The sequence below is a fragment of the Perognathus longimembris genome, chromosome 10 (assembly GCF_023159225.1).
Source record: "Perognathus longimembris pacificus isolate PPM17 chromosome 10, ASM2315922v1, whole genome shotgun sequence".
Taxonomy (NCBI): Eukaryota; Metazoa; Chordata; class Mammalia; order Rodentia; family Heteromyidae; genus Perognathus; species Perognathus longimembris.
The window spans coordinates 55,767,560-55,784,123 of NC_063170.1; positions in this window are offsets into that span (position 1 = coordinate 55,767,560).

Below are 16,564 nucleotides of genomic sequence, written 5' to 3' on the forward strand. Positions count from 1 at the left end.
ACTTATCTCTTAGGTCCTGCATAGACTTCTTTACTTCATTAACTTCATTAATTTGGTTTTGAGTGCTGTCTCTCAAAACTTTTAGCTGGGTAACTATCTTTATGATTGACTCTTGAAGTTCAATTATCTTTCTATTTGTAGAGGCCATGAAATTCTCCATTCATTTTTGCTTTGCCTCCTCATGCTCTAGAATAGTTGACTGAAGAGATTCAAACTTTTCATTTATCATTTTATCAGTAGACTTTGTAGAGCATTTTGAGGGTTCTCTTCTATGTCTTTGATTGACTGCTCTGCTTCCTGCTTGTTTTGAGTGGGAGATGAGACTCCATTGTTTGCCATCTTTCTTGAGTTTCTTCTGCCCATTTGGATTGGGAATGCCAATCTACAAGCACTTGTGAGCACTGTTTAAGACCCAAAGCAGACCTTACCAAGCACTGTTGTGTAAATCTTAGAAGTTCACAATTTTATACAGATACCTTGTATACCTGTGTATAAAATTAGATTTGGTGTTGCTAAAGAATACAATTTTGATATAACAACCAATCCTGAGCCCTGTATTTAGTAGTTACTTATTTACTGTTACAACCCTATGAGCAATTTTTGTTCTTATATTAAGTTTCTTTTGGACTGGTTGGCTTTGTCTTTGAACCCCTTTGATTCACTCTGATTGACCCATAACCAGGGGTTAATGGAATCTGGAGGTCCTGGAAGTAAGTCAGGAGGGTAAGTTAGAGGTAGTAAGGAGAGTAGAGTAAAATGTATGGGGTGGTGGTGATGATTTGCTTTAGTTTCAGTGACGTGGAAATGTGAAGATTAGAATCAGTAGAAAGAACAAGGTTAAAATGATAGACAATGGAGTGTTAGCAGAAAAGAGTGAAGGTGTTATTCATAGGAAAGTAAATTTTTAAAGAAAGAGAATGTGAAGGGAGAGATAAAGAAAAAGTAGTGGAAGACAAGTGCACAAAACAAAGAAAAGTTATTAAAAAAAAAGAAAAGGAAAAAAAACCCAGAAAAATGAACAACCAAAAAAAAAAAAAAAGACCAAACAGGTAAAAATGTAAAACAAAAAGCCAATGACATTTCAGAAATAAAAAAAATAAAAAATAAAAAACCTTAAAAAAAGTTTTGCAAAAGAAATGGAGTCTTCCTTGTTTGGGTGGGCTTTCTACAGTCTCTAGTTTCCCTTGCGATGGTCTGCAGTCTATTTTGCTGCTTGGCTCATTTGACTTGCTTTCAATTTTCAGGGGGTGGATCTGTTCTGACCCTCCTCCCCTGTTAGTGAAATCCTGGGGCTCTGTGGTTCACACAGCTTGCAGGTAGGCCTTGGGCGCCCACTGTAGATGGGGACGTGAACAGTCTTGGGAACCGTGGCTCCTCCCATCTGCTGTGGGGCTACTGCCTTTAACACCTGGCTTTGAATAGGCTGTGGACTCAGCAGGGTGGGGAGCCTCTGGCCTGGTTTACCCGGCTGAGAGTTGCTTGCCTGGGGGAGGGTCCTCCCTCCTGGGCGGGGCGGCCTCCTGGGCAGAGCTGACTATGGAATTAATCTCCGTTTCAGGCTGGGAATTGGGCTTCCTCTGTGATGGGACCATTTATCTGTCTCTGGAACTGTTTGTTTTCCTGTCTGGTTGTTCCGTGCCGCCAGTAGCTGCTCACCACTTTTGGTTTTAATTTAGAAATTCCAGCGGGCAGGGCAGGGCACCTCTGGTTGAGTTCACCTGAGTGTGTGAGCCGCAGCCCAGAACAAGCCTCCCACCTGGGCAGGGGCTTGTTCTCCTGGGCGGAGCTGGCTCTCACTGGTCGGTCCCTCTTGCCCTTTTAAAAGATGGCTCCTTTGTCCTCGCTTTCCCCAGGCCCACTTTAGTTCCAGTCTGGTCTGACCTTATGCCAGTGTCAAAGATGGCGCTTTGCTCTGGTGGTTGGGGAAGGGCTACCTTCAAGGAGCACAAGTGAGAATGTCTTTCGTGCGGTACTCATGCTTTCTCTGTGATTTTGGCCCGTCTGTGCTCAGCCTGCGATCCACGTGTGTCTGCAGCTGTCTGGAAGATTTCTCCCTGGTTGCCGTTGTGTGCTTTAGGTGTGCAGAGTATGGGGCACTGTGCTGGTGCTGGCACTGCCGTGGTGGTGGGTCGCCGCCTGGAGCTCAAATCTGTGTTTTCAGGCCAGCAAAATCAATTTTTCCTTCCTGGCCAGATTCCTTGTACTGTTATAACTTACTTGGGCTGTCTTTCTAGGAGTAAAAGTTTCCCTGGAGTGGGAAAACTGTGATGTCAGAGGGAGCTCAGCTAGGGCTCTGCTACTCCTCTGCCATCTTCCTGGAAGAATCCAGAGGTCAGAATATTTTGTCTTCAACTAAAGTATTATTATTACTTAAAGCTCTTACACCATCCAGCTAAAATTTCTATGAGCTATTCAACTAAAATTTCACCTTAATGTTCTTTAGAAAGAAATTAATTTGGCAGGGTGCTGGTGGCTCACACCTATAAATCCTAGCTGCTCAGAAGGCTGAGATCTAAGGATTGTGGTATAAAGCCAGTCTCGGTCGGAAAGTCCATGAGATTCTTATCACCAATTAACTACCAGAAAACTGGAAGTAGAGTTGTAGCTCAAAATAGGAGAGTGCTAGCCTTGAATAAAAGAGCTCAGGAACCACAACAAACAAACAAAAAAAAAGAAATTTAAATACTTGAAAATAATTTGATTCTTCTGATACACTAGTAGAATTCCACTGTGTATAAATACCAAGTTACCTTGATCCACTCATCTACTGAGGGTCTTCTGGGTTGATTCCTGATCTTGGCTATGGTAAACAATGCTGCAACGAACACATTTGTGCTAGTAGCTTTAGTGTGGCCTTGGTTGTGTTCTAAGGGAAAAATGCTCAGGAGTGGAATTTCTGGGTCACAGGGAAGTTCTATGTTTAGTCTTTTGAGGAAACTCTGTACTGTTTTCCAGAGTGGTTGAACAAGTTTACACTCCCACCAATCATCTCGTATTGTACCCTTTTGGTCACATCCCTTCCAGTATCTGTTATTGTTAAGTTTATTGATAATGGCTATTCTAATGGGGTGAGGTGAAATCTTAAGGATTTGACTTGCATTTCTTTTATGGCCAGAGATGTTGAAAGTTTTTCATGTGTCTATTGGCCCATCTTATTTCTTTCTCTGAGAAGTCTCTCATTAACTCTTTAACTCACTAATTAATTGGATTGTTGCTTCTTTAAGGAATTGTTTGTGGGGGTTAATTTTTTGAGCTCTCTCTCTATATTTTAGATATGAGGCCCTTGTGTGATGCATAGCTAGTAAAGATCTTCTTGCATTCTGTAGGCTTTCTATTTATCTTGTTAGTTAGGTCCTTTGCCATGTAGAAACTCTTTAGTTTGATGCAATACCATTTATCCAGTCTTTTTTTTTTCAGTCCTGGGGCTTGGACTGAGAGCCTGAGCACTGTCCCTGGCTTCTTTTTGCTCAAGGCTAGCACTCTGCCACTTGAGCCACAGTGCCACTTCTGGCCTTTTTCTGTATATGTGATGCTGGGGAATTGAACCTGGGGCTTCATGTATACAAGGCAAGCACTCTTGCCACTAGGCCATATCCCCAGCCCCTATCTAGTGTTTTTAAAAAAATTCATTGTGATTCTCCAGTTTGTTGATGTATGTACTCAGAGATATAAATTTTCCTCTGAGTACTGCCTTTGCTGTGTCCCAAAGGAGCTGGTACTTTGTGTCCTCAACTTGGTTGAAGTCCATAAACATTTGAATTTCTGTTTTAATTTCTTCAATGACCCACTGATGGTTCAGCAGTGTGTTCTTTAGTCTCCATGAATTGTGGGATTTTCTGTGGTGGCTGAATGAGTTGAGCTCTAATTTTATTCCATTGTGGTCTGAAAGAATGCAGGGAATGATTTTGATACTTCTGAATTTGTACAGATTTTCTTTGTGCCCTAAGATGTGATCTATTTTGGAGAATGTTCCGTGTGCTGCCGAAAAGAATGTGTATTCTGTCCTTGCTGGGTGGAATATTCTGTAGATGTCGATTAAGTCTAGTTGGTCAATGCAGTTGTTTAGTTCTGTGGTTTCTTTGTTCAGTTTTTGGCGTGTTGATCTGTCCAGAGGTGATAGTGGAGTGTTAAAGTCCCCCACTATCATTGTGTTTGGGTCTATGAATGTTTTTAGAGCCAGTAGTGTTTGTTTGATGAAGTTGGGTGCTCCTGCATTTGGCGTGTAGATATTTAGGATGGTTATTTCTTCCTGTTGGAGAGATCCTTTTACTAGTATGTAGTAACCTTCTTTGTCTCTTCTTACCTTTTTTAATTTGAAGTCAATTTTGTCTGATACTAGGATTGCAACTCCAGCCTGCTTATGGGGGCCATTTGCTTGATAGATTTGTTTCCAGCCTTTCACTTTTAGAAGATGTTTACTTTTGCTGGATAGATGTGTCTCTTGGAGGCAGCAGAAAGATGGATCTTGATTTTTGATCCAAGTTATGAGCCTATGTCGTTTGATTGGAGAATTAAGTCCATTAATGTTGACAGTTAGGATTGAGAGGTGATCGTTTGTTCCTTTCATTATCACTGTCTTGTTTAAAGCTGTGTCTTCCCATTTCTTGATTTAGTGTTTGCTAATTAGGGTTCATTTCTCTGTCTGTGTTGGGATCTTGATTATTTTCCCTGTATAGTACATCTTTAAGGATTTTGTGTAAAGCTGGTTTGGTGGAGATATATTGTTTCAGTTTTTCCTTATTGTGGAAGACTTTTATTTGACCTTCGGCTGTGAAGGAGAGTTTGGCGGGGTACAGAATTCTTGGTTGGTAGTTATTTTTATTTAGGGTTTGGTATACTTCATTCCAGGCTCTCCTTGCTTTCATGGTCTCTGCTGAGAAGTCTGGGGTAATTCTGATTGCTTTTCCTTTATATGTGATTGTTTTCTTTGCCCTAACAGCTTTGAGTATTTTTTCCTTGCACTCTGCTGAAGCTGTTTTGATCACAATGTGTCGGTGGGAAGTCCTATTCTGGTCTGGTCGATTTGGGGTTCTAAATGCTTCTTGTATCTGTATAGGCCTTTCCTTCTGGATGTTTGGGAAGTTTTCAGCTAATATTCTGTTAAATAGGTTGCCTATCCCATTAACCTCTTTCTCCAAGTTTTCCTCAATACCTATTATCCTTAAATTGGGCTTCCTGATTGTGTCTTGAATCTCCTGTAGCGATCTGTTTTGTTGCTTGGACTGGATTTGTATTGATTTTTGATCTTTCTCCATAGAATCTAAGGAATCTTCAGCTCCTGAGATTCGATCCTCTGCTTCAGTTAGTCGGGACTGTAGGCTAGCTACTTGATTTCGAATCTCTTTTCCTTCTGACTGGTCTTTCCTGATGATTTCCATGTCATTTCTTAGGTCCTGTATGGACTTCTTTACTTCATTAACTTCATTACTTTGGTTTTGAGTGTTGTCTCTCAAATCTTTAAGTTGGGTAGCTATCTTTTCATTTGACTCTTGAAGCTCACTTATCTTTCTATTTGTGGATGCCATGAAATTCTCCATTAATTTTTGCCTTGCCTCCTCACGCTCTAACATAATTGACTGAAGAGATTCAAACTTTTCATTTATCATGTTTATCAGTAAACTTTGTAGAGCATTTTGGGGGTTTTCTTCTATGTTTTTGATTGACTGCTCTGCTTCCTGTTTGTTTTGGGTGGGGGATAAGACTTCATTATTTGCCATCTTTCTTGTGTTTCTTCTGCCCATTGGAATTGGGAATGCCAGTCTACCAGCACCTGTGAGCACTGTTTAAGACCCAAAGCAGCCCTTACCAAGCACTGTTGTGTAAATCTTACAATTTCACAATTATATACAGATAACTTGTATACCTGTCTATAAAGTTAGATTTGGTGTTCCTAAAGAATACAATTTCAATATAACATCTGATCCTGGGCCCTGTATTCAGTAGTTACTTATTTACTGTTACAACCTTATACGCAATTCTTGTTTTTATATTAAGTTCTTTTAGGACTGGCTTTCTCTATGAACCCCTTTGATTCACTCGTATTAAGCTGGGATATTCTCTATCCAATAACCAGGAGTCAATGGAACCTGGAGGTCCAGGCAGTAAGTCAGGAGGGTAAGTTGGAGGTAGTAAAGAGAATAGAGTAAAGTGTATTGGGGGGGTGGTGGTGATTTTGGTTTAGTTTCAGTGACGTGGAAATGTGGAGAAGAGTAGAATCAGTAGAAAGAACATTGATAAAATGACAGACACTGGAGAATTAGCAGAAAAGGGTGTAGGTGTTATTTATAGGAAAGTAGTTTTTAAAGGAAGAGGACGTAACGAGAGAAATGAAGTAAAAATACTGGAAGACAGATACACAAAACAGAGAAAAATTATTTAACAAGGAAGCATAAGTAAATAAAAGGGAAAATAACAGAAAAGGGACAACCCAAGCAAATAAACAAACACAAAAAAACTTGATAAAACAAACCAGTAAAAATGGAAAACAAACAAACAAAAAAAAAACAAAAAAAAAACAGCCAATGATGTTTCAGGTGTGAAAAAATTAAAAAGAATATTTTAAAGAAAAGTTAAAAAAAATGTTTGAAAAGAAAAAGAAACCAGTCTCTGCTTTCCCTGCAAGGGACTGCAGTCTACTTTCCTGATTGGCTGGTTTGACTTGATTTCAGTTGGCAAGGGGTGGTTCTGTGCTGACCTTCTCCCCTGTTGGAGCAATCGTGGGTCTCTGTGGTTCGCACAGCTTGCAGGCAGGCCTTGGGCGTCCTCTGTCGATGGGGACGTGGGCAGTCACAGGAACTGTGGCTCCTCTGTCTGCTGTGGGGCCGCTGCCTTTGATGCCTGGTCTTGACTAGACTGTGAACTCAGCAGAGCGTGGCGCCTCTGGCCTGTTTTGCTCCACTAAGAGTTGCTTGCCTGAGGGAGGCGGCCTCCTTGGCATAGGTAGCTATGGAATGCAGCTCCGTTTTGGGCTGGGAATTAGTTTCCTCTGTGACGGGACCGTTTAGCTGTCCCCAGAACTGTTTGTTCCTCCGTCTGTTGTTTCCATGCCCCTGGTAGCTGCTCGCAGCTTTTGCTTTAAGTTTAGAAGTTCCGGCAGGCAGGGCGGGGCATCTCTGGATAATCCCCGGACTCGCCTCCCACCAGGGCAGGGGGCGTTCTTCTGGGCGGAGCTGGTTCTCACTGATTCCGCCCCTCCTGCCCTTTTCAAAGATGGCTTTTTTGACCTCGCTTTCCCCAGGCCCGCTTCAGTTCCAGTCTGGTCTGACCCTATGCCAGTGGCAAAGATGGCGCTTTGCTCTGGCGGTGGGGACAGAGATGCCTTCCAGAAGCTGGACTGTGGGCACAAGCGAGAATAATCTTTTTTTTTTTTTGCGGGGTACTCACGCTGTCTCTGCGATGTCAGGTCCTCTGTGCTCGGCTGCCGTCTGGAGTATTTAATGCTTTAGCTGCGCGGAGTGCGGGGGACTGTGCCCGGCACTGTGCCGAAGCCGGCGCTGGCGCCACGGTGGGACGCCGCCCGGAGCTCAAAACTGTGTTTTCAGACCAGCAAAGTCGATTTTTCCTTCCTGTTCAGAATCCCTGTACTGTTAGAACTTACTTTGGCTGTCTTTCTCGGAGAAACAGTTTCTATGAGCTGAGAAAACTACGATATCGGAGGGAGCTCTGCAGGGCTCAGCCGCTCCTCCGCCGACTTCCCTAGCTCCCTCTCTTTTTGTTTTTTTAGACAATATTTTAGACAATATAGGCTGGTTTTTTATCTCAGCCTCCAGAGTACTAAGGTTACAAGTGTGATCTACTGTGCCTGCCTCTGGCTTGCTAATTTGTTTTTATTGGATATTAGACATTGTGTATTTTAGCTCATAAAATGCTACATTAAAATTATTTTCTAGCTTTGTTTTCAGAGATAATAAAGGTGCTTTAAAACTGTGATCCTTTCAGGATCTGCTTTAAAGCTTTGTTAAGAAGGCCTGGCACAGGGTTGGTCTAGTGAAGAGTTTTCACTGCTGCTCAGGTTCCTTGCATTGCTTTGTGTCCGTCACACAGTAGATACTGTAAGGGATGGGTAAAGACTCTGTGGTGTCCAGGGCCACCCAGATTATGCTGCCATCTATGGTTTACAAGCAGACCTGTCAGGACCCAGCATAAATTGTACCAACAGTAAAGATGCATTGCAGAAACAGGATAGAACCAAAATATACAAAAAGAGGAAACTGGGTGCATGCTCCCAAGAGTCTTTGCTCCAGTCAGTCACATGGGACAGGCTGAATCCTCACAGCAAGTGACCACAGCATGTGTGAAACATTGCCTGCAAGGAAAGCACATTAAAGTCTAAGCACCCAACATTTTTATTGGAGGCTGGTCATGTAGGCAGCCTCTGTCTGGTGAGTATCAAGATTCTAGACTCCCAAAAGGAAAGTAAGTTTTTGATAATAAACTGTATTATTGGTTCAAGCAGAGTAGGTACAATGAGCCATTCTTAGCATGGGGTGTTTGGAACCCTTGTGAAAAAGAAGGACCAGGCAGGTCCCAGATCTGACACATTAACTCTTTGGTGTAAGTTTCCACAGCACCTTATACTTCTAAAAGCCCACCACTCAACCCTTTCTTCCCTCAGACTGTAAATTCTGTGAGAAAAGAAGAAAGACAGAATGTGAACTCTGTGAATAAAGAAGAATGCATTGTCTTTTGTTGAAAATCATGTCTCTTGTGTTGAGAATAAAGCTTGGCATAAAGTAGCTGTTCAATAAATGCATGCTAAGTGAAAACAAGAAGTTAAAAATGTCAGATTATGTAGAACTCTTCAAGAAACTGCAGGAAAAACAGGCAAATGAATTAAATCAATGTTCATCAATTAGAAAATTTAAAAATTGGAGTTTTTTTGTAATGAAAGTTCAAATGAGTAATGCACAAAGTCGGAGGGACAGTTGAATGATAACTCTCTTACATTGCTGACAAGAGCATGTAAGTTATATAAATGAATAATTCAGCAATATGCATCGAGAGTTTGAAAACATTCACTATCGTGCTTCACAAAATTCCATTTATGATAATTTATTGTAAGAAATCAATAATAACCTAAAAATAAAGATAAGAGCTATAGCATTACTTATAATGGCAAATATTTATAAATATGATCAATGTCGGGTGATTAGGCAAGGCTAAATGAATTATGGCATATAAATACAATGAAGTATTAAGAAGTCAGCTATAGATTACTTTCAATAAATATTTAATGACTTGGAAAAATATAATCGCATAAGAAGTGAAATGATCCAGGATATAGACTGTTCATTTATTTTAATTCCAAGTCTATATTTACATAATGTGTATATTTAGTTTAGAATATATATCTTAAAAGGCGCAATGAAGTTGAGAAGTAGATATGCTAAACTATTACTTTTGAATGGTTTAATTGTGTAGACTAATATTCTTTCTTTTTATTCTTTAGTGCTTTCTAAAAGATGTAAATTCTGCAATCAGGACGTGCACACATGCACACATACACTGTATACATACAGAAATGGTCATATATTTCCCAGTTTGTTTCATTGGTTGATAGGACAATAACTGTCACTAGGGGAATGACCTCATATTAGACTCTATACAGAAAGCTCCAGTATGAAAATGAAGTCTATTTATCATCACAAGACTCAACATGAGAATTTGGGGAATTTAGTCTTATCTGGTTATTTGCCAGTACTACTCATTACTATCATTACTTTACTTAAATAGACTCTTGTAAAAGTATACTTCTTTCATTTCAGTAGCCAAATGCTTTTTTTTTCCATTTCTGCTTTCTGCTTCCTTCCTTTATGTTTTTGAGATTATTTATGTCTATTTCTGAAGGCTAATGTATCAAAGTAATCATAAGATAACTTTACATTGCTTATAAAATTTTGATTTTCCTGCCTTAAATTTCAAAGTATTTGATTTCAAAATATAAGTGAAATGTACAATCACCAAAGGCTAATTACATGTCTCCCTTCTGGAAAAAAATAATATAATATATTATATATTAATTATAATATATTATATGTTATATAATATAATATATTATATATTATTATATATATATTCTGAACATTTACATAGGCTTAACGGATGATTTGCAGGCACACATAAACACACACAAAGAAAAACAGGCTTAAAATTACTCCTATTTCCAAAACCGTAATAAGGAAATCTGTGAAAAATTTCTTTAAAAGACTTATTAAAAAGAATCTCTATTGACAAGTTGTATTCTCTGCCTCATTTGTCATTTTCCTATGTGATTATGCTCGTGTCTCATTCAGACCCTTTCAGACAAGGGATATTCTTATCATTCATATTGGGTGCTAGATCACCACTCAAAGTAAGTCCTTTTCTTTGTTTTGTTTGTTTTTTGTTTTTCTGTCTTCTCTTTGATGGTACAGGGATTAGCACTCAGGCGTCATACCTGCTAGGTAGGTACTCTATGAATCAAACCATACCTCCAGCCCTTTTTGCTTTCATTATTTCTTTTGGATAGGTTCTCCCATTTTTGCTTGGGCTCAGCCTTATACCATAATCCTTTCTCTTATATCTCCAGATAAGTGGGATTACAAGTGTGAGCCACCACCCTTGGCCTCCTCTCTGTCTTTGCTGGGGTTCTTTATAAGGCAAGCTCTCTATCAAAGATTTGGATATAAGTAGCTTACTTGAAGGAAATCTCAGAGACAAGGAGAGGGAATAGGGAGAGAGTGGGATTGAGAGTCCCAGGCGGTGCCTGCAGCAAGTGTTCATGAGCAGGCTGCTTCTGAGGAAAATTGGCGCTGTGTGTGGCTGGACACCAGCTGGAAGACTGTGTGAACATGTCCCATTTCAGCATAGAGAAGCTAAGGTCTAAAACAAATGAACCCATTTTGACATCTCTGTCATTTTCTGAGGGTCATCCTAGGTGCATTACCTTTCAGGCATCTCCTATCATGAGGAGGTTGAACAAGAATACAGGAAGAGGGGAATGGATGCTTGTAGATAGGAGCTGCCTGCAGATGACATTGGGGGACAGGGGATGGCCCTGTCTGCCCCTCTGTGTGGAACAAGATTTGGTCCAGGAGTAGAGCAACCACTTGCTGATGCCTCCTCCTGCTCCTGCTCCTACTACTCTTCCTCCTCCTCTTCCTATTCCTCCTTTTCTTTTTCCTTCTTCTTATTCTCCTCCTCCTCCTCTCCTTCTGCTCCTCTTCCTACTCCACCACCTTCTGTACTGTCATTCTGGAGATGGAGCCTTTAACACTGGGGCCTTTAGGAAAACCTTGTGGCTCCAAACTATAGCAGAAGTTTACATCCACATTGATACTTGGTTACCTCACACTGGACCTTTGTCAGGTGGCTGTAAACAGCCCTTCATACTAGGTTTTCTCTGAAAACAGCACTGCAAACAGAACACAAAGTAGGTGATTACTGCCCTGGAGAGAGAGCAGAATGACTTTGATCGGTCATTCCACTCAGGAAAGAGAGCATATCCCTAACCCAGGGATGGCTGTGAAAGTAATTTAACATACAGCTATAATTAATTTGTTACACTTCTCCTGCTGCTGGCAAGACATATTATTTTAGAAAAGTTCATGGAAATCATGTCCCAAAAGACAGAGGAGATGGAAAGCCTTCAGAAATAAATTATTTTTGTTTGCTCCAAATAGTTGAGTTTTAGTCACCAATTTTGATTTTGATTTGGGGTCAAGGTTAGTTTAGTGTTTCAAATTTATCTTTTAAAAAGCGGTATAAAGACAAAGGTTTTCTTCTTTCTACCAAATACACAGGTGATATGTAGCATAAAGGCTATTTTTCTTCCCTAAGGGTTCCTGTGATCTCTTCAGAACTTAAAGACAAGAGAGATTAGATAAAAGACTTCACACAATTGAATCCCATGAACAAAAAATGGGGGAAAACTCTGAGTAAAGGTAAAACTTCAAGTCCTATAGATTATTTGCATGACCAAAGTTACAAAATTAGAGGTGACAAAAATTTGGGCAGACTAGTTTGTCCAGAAATTTCTTGGTTTGGGCACTGAAGATACTCTTTCAGGGGAAGTTCCTGCAGGCCTGGGCTAGGGAGTAACATCAATTAACCTGACTAGGATTTTGGAAGATTGGAGTTGAAATGGCTTCACTTAAAAAAAATGATGATATAACAATCGTTTCCATAACATGGAGTTCATTTCACTTAGCATCATCTTATGCGTTCATAGGGGCATAGCTATTAGGCTCTTGTGATCCTCTGCTGTGACTTGCCTAAACCTGTGCTAATTATTCCCTATGAGGGAAACTATAGACTCCATGTTTCTTTGGGTCTGGCTCACTTCACTTAGTATAATTTTTCCAAGTTCTTTCATTGTTGTAATTACTTTCAACATGCCACATGAAACTGTAGCTTCTTCTTCTTTTTTTTTTTTTGTTTGTTTTGTTTTGTTTTTTGTTTTTGGCCAGTCCTGGGCCTTGGACTCAGGGCCTGAGCACTGTCCCTGGCTTCTTTTTGCTCAAGGCCAGCACTCTGTCACTTGAGCCACAGCGCCACTTCTGGCCGTTTTCTATATATGTGGTGCTGGGGAATTGAACCCAGGGCCTCATGTATACGAGGCAAGCACTCTTGCCACTAGGCCATATCCCCAGCCCTGTAGCTGTTGATGATCCTCTTGTATCCCCTTCCTGTGGTTGTACTTGTGCTATCACTGTATCTCATATGCATATAGTGGATACTGTATATACTGGTATTAGAACTAGGGAAGTGAAAGGGAATATCAAAAGTGAGAGACAAAGGATAAAAAGACAAACGACTACAAAAGCAATACTTGCAAAACCATTTGGTGTAAACTAACTGAACAACTCATAGGGGGGAGAAGGAAAGGGGAAGGGGGGAAGGGCAACGAGGGAGGAGGTAACAAACAGTACAAGAAATGTACCCAAGGCCTAACGTATGAAACTGTAACCTCTCTGTGCATCACTTTGACAATAAAATAAAAATAAAAAAAATGATGAATGGATCTCAGTAAGTATAATCCCAGGTTCTTAACAGTAGAGCATAAATTTCTAAACACTCCTTAGAAATACAGGAGGAAAAGGATTACAAAGGACACAGAGCTCTCATCATTGTAGAGTTAAAGAAATCCTTTAAGGGTTGCCACAGCCAAGATGTGTGTGAGGTGAGTCTCGGAAGCTTTAGCCTCTCGCTCTGCTTCTCCTATCCCAGGATTCCTTTTTGTTTGTAAGAACATTTACAGTAATGGTGCTCAGAGTGTGTCTCTCTATCAGTAATCCAGGTGCAATCAGAATATGTGAGGTGGAAATCTGTGTTTTGTCCAATCTTCCAAGTGACTCTGTTACATGCTAAAAGTTAAGAACCAATGACTAGGAATAATCCTACCTAATTTTTTCCACATTATGGGATACACTAAAATGGTTTAAATATAGCACAGGGGGAAGATAGCTGAGGCTAGCTGGGACTGTGTACATGATGCTTAAGAAGCCTTTGTCAACCCATCTGTAATCCACTCACAATGTGTGTACTAGACAAGGCAAGAGTTGTCTATGTGGCCTCTTCCTGCATTCTGCCCTTGTTTCCCACTATGTTATCAGTCAAGTTGGTATAGGCTCCATGTTCCACACCCCAAATTCCAGGAATGAGAGTGTCTTTTTTTTCAGACTTTTTCATATATGTACACATACATATATACACACACATATCCAATATATATACACACATATATATCCAACACACAGAGACACACACACATATGGAGAGAGAGAGAGAGAGAGAGAGAGAGAGAGAGAGAGAGATCTTTGGGATAGAACCCAAGCCAAAACATGAAATTGACTTTTCCCCATGCACCATGTATATGCCTGAAGGAAACTTTATGTAATATTTTGATTAATTTTGTACACAGAACAAAGTTTCACACTATAGAATTTCTACTTCTATTATTATGTCAATTTTCAAAAACATTCAAATTTTGGATTTGAGGATTAGAGATGCTCAGTCTGTACCTGTAATCTGTGCTGGGTCCTTCATGATATAATGCTGCTGAAAACTACAGATCAAATGTCTTCTAAGTCCTTGTGCAAACCAAGCATGCTGGCATACACCTGTAATCCAAGGATTACAGTCCTGCCTCCTGAAGAGGCATGAAGACTGTGGGTTTTAGACCAGCCTGAGGTACACAAGGAGATCAGGTCTCAAAACAAGCAAATAACCCCCACTCCAAACAAACAACAAAACAAAGAAGCACAGAATCCATACAACAAACAAATCCTTCAGTCGTGAAGCTAAGGAACAGATCTGGGCTTAAATTACATTTCCTGAAGCAGACAGCCTGGGATCTAGAACATATATTTGGGCAAAAACAGTGCGGAGGATGAAGATATGGAGCAGGAGACTCAATTACACAAGCTTGCCAATGCATCATTTTTGCTCAGTAGATCTTTTGTTCTTTTAGGGGAATAGAGGAGTGTTTTTCCCATCAGAAGAGCTTAGACTTCATCACAGTGATAAGCCGAAGCCAAAGAGGAGTCTGGTGAGGAAGGAGTGTCCAATGCTCCAACTGGGACAGCTAGGAAAATGGAACAGAATCTTGTTTCTTGTTTTAAGTGTGGAGGAAGAAATGATTTGAAGAAATGAATTTATAATCCAAGATTATAATGCCAACATATTAACCAATAGTTATTCAGAAACCAAGAGTTATTCAGAAAACACTTGGCTTTAAACTCTATAGACACACACACACACACACACACACACACACACACACACACACGTATATATGTGTCCTGTACAGGGAGTGTGAGTTGAGTGGCTGATGTGCTTAGTTGCGAAGCCGACGCTCCACATGAATTGGTTTGCCTGTGAATCAAAAGCCATCCCAAATTTGCAGTGAGACAGCCTTCTAAAATTTCTAAACTACTCATAAAGCCCTTGATTCAATCTGGAGCGCACAGAATTTGCTCTGTCTCTGATCCAATTCCAAACTGATTTCTTGGACCTGTAAAACAGGCCTTGTTTGGAAACAGGCAGGAGAGATCTCGGGAATAGCCATGTCTGGGCTCAGCCTTCTGCTGGCATGCTAACCACAGCCTCCCACGGGGCGCAGCCTCCTCATTTGCAGATTTGGATGGCATTGTACCAAGAAAAGTAAAATAAAGAGTTGGAACAATTTTCTAAAGCAGCTTAAGCAAAAAACATTGACAAATGATCCTGATGTTCTACAACAGTCTCATTAGCCAAATAATTGTCCAACCCCTGACTCTTCCTCACCTTGACAATTTTGTTTTAATTGCATCCACAGAGAGAGTTTATACCAGAGGGAACAACTGTAAACAATCCAGCAGCAATGTGGCTCTGAAAAGAAATGTCAGTGTCTTCGATCAAAAGCTTAAATCTTCACGGCCTCCAGAACACATCCTTGATTCCAACAGGTCATGGTCACGTGTGCATCATTTATTTCTTTGAAGGACAATTCCTACTACCAAATGCAAGTTTCAAGCAGAAAATTCCTATCTTTCTTTTAATCCAAACTCTCCCATCGTGTGAGAACAATTCCCATTGGGGGTTCATGCAGGGTGGGGTGGAAAAGAAGCCCAAAACAGAGATGTCTAATTCAATGACTACACTCCTTCCTCAGCTTTTTCTTGCACTTGTGCTGTAAAGAATAACTAATGAATGATTATAAACTATCCAAACAACTTAGAGTGCCCCATAAATGATTATTCCTATCTTTCGCCTGGGGCTTTCCCTCCATTTTAGATGGAGTACAGAGTCTGATCCTGGTGACTTTTTGTAAGTAACAAATGCTCCTCAGCGAATACTTATATTGAGGTACACATGCCTGTTTTCCATAAAGACTGCTTTTATAAATGGGCTACTGCATACATTCCAACCTCTGTGGCAATGACCTTGTCACTTTTTTTTTTTTTTTGGCCAGTCCTGGGCCTTGGACTCAGGGGCCTGAGCACTGTCCCTGGCTTCTTCCCGCTCAAGGCTAGCACTCCGCCACTTGAGCCACAGCGCCGCTTCTGGCCGTTTTCCGTATATGTGGTGCTGGGGAATCGAACCTAGGGCCTCATATATCCGAGGCAGGCACTCTTGCCACTAGGCTATATCCCCAGCCCACCTTGTCACTTTTGAATATGTGAAGAATAAGCCAATGAGCAGTAGGCTCTTAAATATATTTCTGTTCCACAGAAATAGCCTCTGAGCATAAGGAAAATCCAGAACAGTTTTGTACCCAAAAAGTAGATGTTAATTGTTTCAGCTTTGAGATGTTTAATGAAAGTTTAATTAAATTCTATAAAGTCCACAGTAGATGAAATGACTATCTTGGGAAACTTCCTTTGGGTTTATCTCATCAATGCCATGAAACTCACTGGGATTCAATCATAGAGAAGACAGGTTTGACTTCAGAGTTAAACCATCACTTATGGTTTCCACTTTGACCTGTATAACCTTGAAATTCAACGTGTCATTCTTATAAGCAAAATACAAAATTATATACAAAATTGAAAATCCATAACTTTCCTTGGATATATCACACTACCAAAATTTCAAGCAACTGGTT